At 43.0% G+C, this 9479-nt stretch overlaps 2 non-coding genes across 2 annotated transcripts; both read left to right on the top strand.

The window, feature by feature from the left end:
* Positions 1-425: 425 nt before the first annotated feature.
* Positions 426-498, top strand: trnaf-gaa (transfer RNA phenylalanine (anticodon GAA)). Its single transcript has one exon. It is a non-coding gene; the product is annotated as a tRNA-Phe (tRNA).
* A 4540-nt stretch (positions 499-5038) lies between these two features.
* trnaf-gaa (transfer RNA phenylalanine (anticodon GAA)) lies at positions 5039-5111 on the top strand. The gene has a single exon. It is a non-coding gene; the product is annotated as a tRNA-Phe (tRNA).
* Positions 5112-9479: the final 4368 nt, after the last annotated feature.

Raw genomic sequence — 9479 nt, 5'->3', positions numbered from 1 at the left:
ACCCCTGCGTTGGAGTTGCATCCATCCAATAAGAGACCGAGTAGAAGTGACAGTTCTGTCAGTCGAATATGAGACTTTTAATGGCAGGGTTGTGAGTTTGAGTGCCATTCTGTTTTTCCCTTTTGTAAGGCTTCATGAGCAGAGAGTACAGGGAGTGTTTGAAATGAGCAAGTCTCGCTTTGATTCAGGACTCTGACCTCTCAGCAGCATCTCACTATGAAAGATTGAATTTGATCTCATTTCATTCTCAGCTCGGGGTCTGTGCGGCTCAGTGGCACTTCTGGCTGTCTCCCGCTTCACAATCCATCAGTACTGAGAAAGCAATGGGGAATATTACTCACATGTTGTGTTCTTTAATTTTTTGGAAAACTTGAATGTATGTATTTTCTTCCAAAACAAGGACACCAAGACCATGTTGATGTAGGGCTGAAATAGCTCAGTTGGGAGAGCGTTAGACTGAAGATCTGAGGGTTCCTGGTTCAATTCCGGGTTTCAGCAATTTCGCTTCCTGATGCGTCCCTTGCCTTGGTTTTGATTTTCCAGTTGCACAATTGACTTTGAGATTATTTCCCAAGCACCAGTGGATTGAATTTGAGAAACAACACAGAGTCATTTGCAACACAGAAAGTGGTCATTTGGCCTATCACGTCCATGCTGGCTCTCCCCGGAGCAATCTCGTCAGTTCCACTCACCAGCTCGATCCCTTTTCTCCTGCAAGTTTCTTTCCTTCAAGTATCCATCCAATTTCCTTTTCAAATCATTGATTGTCTCTGCTTCCACCACACTCGTGGGCCAAGACATTTCCACCCACAACATAAATAATTCCACCTCATCAAGGATGGGAAATACTTACATCTTCTATATTTGCTTATTCTCTATTTCTATGAGAATAGACTGGCAGTCAACATGAAAGGAAACCCAAAAATCTTCGAGCAGCATGTAAATGATAAGTGGGTAGTAAGAGGTTGAGTCGGGCCTATTAGGGACAAAAAGGATAATATAAGCTTAGAGGTGCAGGGCAATGTTAATGTAATTAATGAGTACTTTGCATCAGTGATCACTAAGGAAGTGGAATTTGACAAAATATCAGTTGAAGTGAAGAAAGTAGAGGCAATGGAGAGAGTACAAATTAGGAGAGGGAGGTACGAAAAAGGCTGGCTGTGCTTAGGGAAGATAAATCACCTGGTCCGGATGACTCACATCCCAGGTTGCGAAAGGAAATGCGGATGCAGATAACGGAAGGGCTTGCTATAATCTTCCAATCTTCCCTGGATACGGGGGAGGTGCCAGAGGATTAAACAGTGGCAAATGCGACACCCTTATTCAAGAAAGGGTGTAAGGACAGTCCGGGTAACTACAGGCTAGTTAGATTAACAGCAGCGGTGGGTAAGGTTTTAGAAAGAATAATCAGGGTAAAAAATCAACAGTCACTTGGAGAGGTTCGAGTTAATTAAGGAGAGTGAGCATGGATTTATAAATGGGAGTTCATGCTTGACTAATCTAACTGCATTTTTTGATGAACTAACAGAGCAGGTTGATGAAGGGAATGCAGTGGATGTTGTTTATATGGATTTTAAGGAAGCGTTTGACAAGGTACCACATAAAAGGGCGGTTAATAAAATTGAGGTTCGTGGTATAGGAGGGTCAGTGTCCAATTGGATAGAAAATTGGTTTAAGGACAGAAAACAGCGAGTCTTATTAAATGGCTCTTTGTCAGACTGGAGGATAGTCGACAGTGGTGTTCCCCAAGGGTCAGTGCGAGAACCACTGCTTTTTTTGCTCAAGGTAAGTGACTTGGATCTTGGAATACAGAGTAGAATCTCAAAATATGCCGATGACACCAAACCTGGAGGAGCGGCAAACAGTGAAGATGATATGAACTGCCTGCAACAGGACAGTGATAGGCTAGCAGAATGGGCAGACAGGTGGCAGATGGAATTTAATAGTGACAAGTGTGAGGTGATGTATTTTGGCATAAGGAATAGGGAGAGGCAATATATACTTAATGGCACAGTTCTAAAGAGTGTTCTGGAATAGAGGGACTTGGGGTTCATGTGCATCAATCTTTGAAGGAGGCAAGTCATATTGCGCGAGTGGTTCGCAAAGCATATGGGATCTTGGGCTTTATAAATAGAGGCATTGAGTACAAAAGCAGGGACGTTATGCTGAACCATTATAAAACTCTGGTTAGGCCCCAATTGGAGTGTTGCTTCCAGTTCTGCTCAGCAGACTTTTGAATGAATTTGAGGCTCCTGGAGAGGACGCAGAGGCGATTTACCAGAATGGATCCAGGGATGGGGGATTTTAGTTACAAGGTTAGGTTGGAAAAGCTAGGATTATTCTGCCTTTCTCAAAGGAGATTGAGTGGAGAATTGATAGAGGTGTATAACACTTCCAGAGAACAGGCCATCCTGGACTGGGTATTGTGTAATGAGAAAGGATTAGTTAACAATCTTGTTGTGTGAGGTCCCTTGGGGAAGTGCGCTCGTAATATGATAAAATTCTTCATTAAGATGGAGAGTGAGAGAGTTGATTACGAGACTCGGGTCCTGAATCTAAACAAAGAAACCTATGAAGGTATGAGGCGGGAGTTGGCTCTGATAGATTGGGGAACGTTACTTAAAGGGTTGACAGAGGATAGGCAATGGCTAGCATTTAAAGAGCGCATGGATGAATTACAACAATTGTTCATTCCTGTCTGTGCAAAAGTAAAACAGGAAGGGTGGCTCAACTGTGGCTTACAAAAGAAATTAAGGGAAGTATTTGATCCAAGGAGGAGAAATATAAAATGGCCAGAACAAGCAGCAAACCTGAAGATTGTGAGCAGTTTGGAATTTAGCAGAGGAGGACAAAAGGATTGATTAAGAAGGGGGAAATAGAGTATGAGAGTAAGCTAGCAGAGAACATAAAAACTGACTGTAAAAGCTTCTATAGATATGTGTAGAGAAAAAGATTAGTGAAGACAAATGTGGGCCCCTTACAGTCAGAAATGGGGGAATTTATAATGGGGAACAAAGAAATGGCAGACCAATTAAATACATACTTTGGATCTGTCTTCACAAAGGAGGATACAAATTATCTCCCAGAAATGTTGGGGAACATAGGGTCTAGTGAGAAGGAGGAACTGTATGAAATCAGTATTAGTAGGGAATGTTTGGGAAATTGATGGGATTGAAGGCCGATAAATCCCCAGGCCCTGATAATCTACATCCCAGAGTACTTAAGGAAGTGGCCCTTGAAATAGCAGATGCATTTCTGGTCTTTTTTCAAAATGCTATCGACTCTGGAACAGTTCCAATGGATTGGACGGTAGTTAATGTAACTCCACTATTTAAAAAAAGAGGCAGAAAGAAAGCAGCGAATTATATACCGGTTAGCCTGACATCAGTCGTGGGGAAAATGCTGGAGTCCATTATAAAAGATGTAATAGCAGAGTGCAATAATAACTCGTCTCCACTCCTAGTATTTCTAAATCCCACACATTCACTATAATGTGAACAATTATTTCCTGTTGTGTCTCTCTCAGATTTGTAAACTTCACTGTATTGGAGTGAGGTGACATCTACTGGCGGGAAGCAAGAACTGCAATCAAGCAGCAGAAACTCCACAGTCTGTCAGGGTTCAAGAAACATTGCAATGTGAGGATACAGCGAAGTGGTTTGATTGGGTAGATGGAGACATGATTCCACCTGTGGTGGTGTCTGAAGCAAAGGCCAGAAATACAAAATTGTCATTAATAAAAGAAATGAGGAATTCATGAAAAATGTAGCAACGTAGTGAATGGTTAGAATGTGGATAGAATAGAAAGTGAGATTGGATGGACAGAAGCAGTCTGAAAGGATGGCTGAAACAAAAGGTGAGTGCCCTGAAACGTTAACTGTGTCTCTCACAGCACAGATGCTGCCAGAGCTGCTGAACATTTCCAGCACTTTCTGTTTTTATTTCAGCATTTGCAGGATGTTGCTTTGATCTGAAAAAAAATGGATGATTGGCTGGGGGGTTCCAGTGAAATTCCACAGCAGCTAATAAAGCCTGACCTGTCAGTGGCTCGTTGGGCTAGGGGTATGATTCTCGCTTTGGGAGTATGGTTAATTAACATGCGAGAGATCTCGGGTTCAAATCCGGGACGAGCCCTGATCTGCTGGCATTTTTAGATTAAGGTTATCTATTGGTTTCAGCGTTGCAGAAGGTGGAATTGACTTCCATCCGGAGCTGGCTTGAGGACCAGACAACTGGATTCAAAGAGCTTGTCGACAAAATTGTAATTAACTAAATGTACAGATCGCCAAGTGGGAATATAAAGTTGTTTCTGCAATTGTGACCTGACTCCAAAAATGACAGGACTGGAATGGAATGGAATTCTTCAGTGTTTCTGTTGTTTGGCTTGCATTGACTCATCGATTTTCTTGTTTTTCACTTTGTCGATGCCTTTGAATAATTGTGGATCCTTCTTCAGGGTGTCTTCTTTCACCAGGTAGTTCTGACCTCTGATGATGTTCATTGTAATCAGCTTCAATTCGCTGATAGTTTTGGAAGTGAGCAGATTTCCTTTGCTTGAGTCTACAACATGGAACTCAGTCTGACATGTGGACCCATGGGAGGATTTGAATGCCACCCCTGCGTTGGAGTTGCATCCATCCAATAAGAGACCGAGTAGAAGTGACAGTTCTGTCAGTCGAATATGAGACTTTTAATGGCAGGGTTGTGAGTTTGAGTGCCATTCTGTTTTTCCCTTTTGTAAGGCTTCATGAGCAGAGAGTACAGGGAGTGTTTGAAATGAGCAAGTCTCGCTTTGATTCAGGACTCTTACCTCTCAGCAGCATCTCACTATGAAAGATTGAATTTGATCTCATTTCATTCTCAGCTCGGGGTCTGTGCGGCTCAGTGGCACTTCTGGCTGTCTCCCGCTTCACAATCCATCAGTACTGAGAAAGCAATGGGGAATATTACTCACATGTTGTGTTCTTTAATTTTTTGGAAAACTTGAATGTATGTATATTCTTCCAAAACAAGGACACCAAGCCACTGTTAACGTAGCGCTGAAATAGCTCAGTTGGGAGAGCGTTAGACTGAAAATCTAAAGGTTCCTGGTTCAATCCCGGGTTTCGGCAGTTTTGCTTCCTTATGCGTACCTTGCCTTGGTCCTGATTTTCCGGTTGCACAATTTACTTTGAAATTATTTCCCAAGCACCAGTGGATTGAATTTGAGAAACAACACAGAGTCATTTACAGCACAGAAGGTGGTCGTTTGGCCTATCACGTCCATGCTGGCTCTCCCCGGAGCAATCTAGTCAGTTCCACTCACCAGCTCGGTCCCTTTCCTCCTGCAAGTTTGTTTCCTTCAAGTATCCATCTAATTTCCTTTTCAAATCATTGATTGTCTCTGCTTCCACCACACTTGTGGGCCAAGACATTACTACCCACAGCATAAAAAATTCCACCTCATCAAGGATGGGAAATACTTATATCATCTTTATTTGCTTATTCTCTCTTTCTCTGAGAATAGACTGACAGTCAACATGAAAGGAAACCCAAATATCTTCGAGCAGCATGTAAATGATAAGTGGGTTGTAAGAGGTTGAGTCGGGCCTATGAGGGACAAAAAGGATAATATAAGCTTAGAGGTGCAGATCAATGTTAATCTACTTAATGAGTACTTTGTATCAGTGATCACTAAGGAAGTGGAATTTGACAAAATATCAGTCGAAGTGAAGAGAGTAGAGTCAATGGAGAGGGTACAAATTGAGAGAGGGAGGTACTAAAAAGGCTGGCTGTGCTTAGGGAAGATAAATCACCTGGTCCGGATGGCTCACATCCCAGGTTGCGAAAGGAAATGCGGATGCAGATAACGGAAGGGCTTGCTATAATCTTCCAATCTTCCCTGGATACGGGGGACGTGCCAGAGGATTAAACAGTGGCAAATGCGACACCCTTATTCAAGAAAGGGTGTAAGGACAGTCCGGGTAACTACAGGCTAGTTAGATTAACAGCAGCGGTGGGTAAGGTTTTGGAAAGAATTATCAGGGTAAAAAATCAACAGTCACTTGGAGAGGTTCGAGTTAATTAAGGAGAGTGAGCATGGATTTATAAATGGGAGTTCATGCTTGACTAATCTAACTGCATTTTTTGATGAACTAACAGAGCAGGTTGATGAAGGGAATGCAGTGGATGTTGATTATCTGGATTTTAAGGAAGCGTTTGACAAGGTACCACATAAAAGTGGGGTTTACAAAATTGAGGTTCGTGGTATAGGAGGGTCAGTGTCCAATTGGATAGAAAATTGGTTTCAGGACAGAAAACAGGGAGTCTTATGAAATGGTTCTTTGTCAGACTGGAGGATAGTCGACAGAGGTGTTCCCCAAGGGTCAGTGCTAGAACCACTGCTTGTTTTGCTAAAGATAAAGGACTTGGATCTTGGAATATTGAGTAGAATCTCAAAATGTCCCGATGACAACAAACTTGGACGAGTGGCAAACAGTGAGGATGATATAAACTGCCTGCAACAGGACAATGATAGGCTAGCAGAATGGGCAGACAGGTGGCAGAAGAAATTTAATAGTGACAAGTGTGAGGTGATGTATTTTGGCATAAGGAATAGGGAGAGGCAATATTTACTTAATGACACAGTTCTAAAGTGTGTGTTGGAATAGAGGGACTTGGGGTTCATGTGCATCAATCTTTGAAGGTGGGAAGACATATTGCGAGAGTGGTTAGCAAAGCATATGGGATCTTGGGCTTGAAAAAAAGAGGCATTGAGTACAAAGCAGGGAAGTTATGCTGAACCATTATAAAGCTCTGGTTCGGCCCCAGTTGGCGTGTTGATTCCAGTTTTGCTTCCCACACTTAAGAAAGAATGTGAGCGTCCTTGAGAGGATGCAGAGGAAATTCACCAGAATGGATCTAGGGATGGAGGATTTTAGTTACAAGGTTAGGATGGAAAAGCTAGGGTTGTTCTACCTGCATCAAAGGAGAGTGAGGGGAGAATTGATAGATGTGTTTTCGGCTATGACAGTTTTAAATAAATTGGCAAGGAAACATTGTTCCCGTTAACTATTGGTACAAGGACTAGTGGACACAGATTGAAGGTTTTGGACAGGAGATACAGGGGGAATGTGCGCAAGAACTTTTTTACACTGATTGGTGATGATCTGCAACTCGCTGCCCACGAGGGCGGTGGAAATGGAGATAATCGAGGATTACAAAAGGAATTTGAATGGACACTTGAATGAAATACTTTTACAGGGCTATGGGGATCGAGCAGACAAGTAATAACTCATCTCCACTCCTAGTATTTCTAAATCCAACACATTCACTATAATGTGAACAATTCTTTCCTGTTGTGTCTCTCTCAGATTTGTAAACTTCACTGTATTGGAGTGAAGTGACATCTACTGGCAAGAAACAAGAACTGCCGTGATGAGATCAGCCATGATTGTATTGAACGGCGGAGCAGGCTCGAGTGGCTGACTTGCCGACTCCGGCTCCTCGTTCTTATGTTCATAGAATCATACAGCACAGAAGGAGGCCATTCGGCCCCATTGTGCCTCTGCTGACTCTGACAAAAAGATGCAATTAGTCCAACCCCCTGCCTATTTCCCCATAATCCTGTAGAATTTCACTTTGAAATATTTGTCCAATTCCTTTATGAAAGTTATAATTGAATCTGTTTCCACCACCCTGTCAGACAATTCATTCCAAATCCGAATCAGTTACTGGGTAAAAAGATCTCTCCTCACCTCCCCTTGACATTTCTGGCCAATTATTTTAAATCTGTGTCCTCTGGTTACTGACCCCCAGGACAGTGGAAACAGTTTCTCCCTCTCTACCCTATGAAAATCCTTCATGATTCTGAACACCTCTATTAAATCTTCCCTTATCCTTCTCTACTCTGAGGAGAACAATCCCAGCTTCACCAGCCTGTCCAGAGAACTGACACCCCTCATCTCTGGTATCATTCTAGTAAATCTCCTCTGAACTGTCTCAGAAGCTTTGATGTCCTTTCTAAAGCCTGGTGCCCAGAACTGGACACATTACTCGAGCTGAGATCGAGCCAGCGACGCCCACATCCCACGAACGAATAAAAAAACGCTCCCGAACCAGTCCCCAATTCTTAAGCATTTATCGACGCTCCCTGCCTAGTCCCCAAATCTTATTCATTTAGAAACGCTCCCTGCCCAGTCTCCAACTCTTATTCAATTATCGACACTCCCTGCCCAGTCCCCAATTCTTATCCATTTACAGACGCTTCCTGACCAGTACCCAAATCTTATTCATTTAGAGACGCTCCCTGCCCAATCCCCCAATTCTTATCCATTTGCAGAAGCTCCCTGCCCAGTCCCCAATTCTTATCCATTTACAGACGCTCCCTGCCCAGTCCCCAATTCTTATCCATTTAAAGACGCCGTTTCGGGAAGCCTCACCGGGAAAAACTTCACCACCGCCATCCGCAGGGATACAGATGGGATTGTTCCGTCTTATTGTGGCCCTGAGGCCCTGCTCCAGCTGTGTGAGCCCGCAAAGTCTTCTCGCACTTTGTGAATATCCCGCTCCAACTCCGAACCCGCAGCTCCTGCTGCTGACAAAGCTCTCTACCGCGCCTGCGCGCCCCGCTCCTGTCACAGATAGGGCGGATTCTAGGCCGCTGAGCATTCTGGGTATCACACCTGTCATTAATGCTATTCTTTCAGCTGAAAGGTTTTATTCCGTAGATTTCATGACCTGGAATCGTCGTGAGTGTTTTCTTTTGCACCTGTCAGTGCCTGGGAGGATAGAGTCAGCTTCACTTTGTAGCCATGAGTTTCTGGTGCGAGAAAGTGGTGTTTAACTCAGTATATTTCAGTTTTTGGTCTGTGACTGTGGGTATTATTCAGTACTTGTTTGTTTCTGCTATTGCTCTGTGAGTTTCACCACATATCTTTCAACAACTTGGATGTGAGCATCAGCTTTTGTCTATATCTATCAGTTTCTGAGAAGTGAGAAAGGGTTTGATTCTATCCCTATCAGTTTCTGTTACATGCATGTGTCTTTAATCTGCACCTCCTCTGAGTGTGTCTTCGTCTCTGTACTTGTAGGTGAGTATGTGTTTTGCTTTGTATCTCTCAGTCTTTGAAGTGTGAGCCTGGGTTTGTACCTAATTTCCTTTGTACCTTGCAGTTGGGATATGAAAGAAAGATTTTTACACGTTCCCTGCCAACTGCTGCTACGTGACTGTGGGTTTCACACTGTATCTGTCAATTTCTTGTCTGGTAATGCGAAGTTTACAGTGTACCTGTCAGTTTCTTGTATGTGAGTGTTGATTTCACTCTGAAAAGAATCATAGATCATAGAATAGTTACAGAACAAAAGGAAGTCATTGTGCTTGTGCTGCTTCTATGCACGAGCAACTCAGCTCATGCCACAGACTCATGTATTCCATGAAAACATGCAATTTTTCCACTTCAGATAATTATCTTATACCATTTTGAAAGCCATGGTTGAAT

The sequence above is a fragment of the Heterodontus francisci genome, unplaced genomic scaffold (genome assembly GCF_036365525.1).
Source record: "Heterodontus francisci isolate sHetFra1 unplaced genomic scaffold, sHetFra1.hap1 HAP1_SCAFFOLD_61, whole genome shotgun sequence".
Taxonomy (NCBI): Eukaryota; Metazoa; Chordata; class Chondrichthyes; order Heterodontiformes; family Heterodontidae; genus Heterodontus; species Heterodontus francisci.
This window is presented reverse-complemented; position numbering and strand designations above follow the sequence as displayed.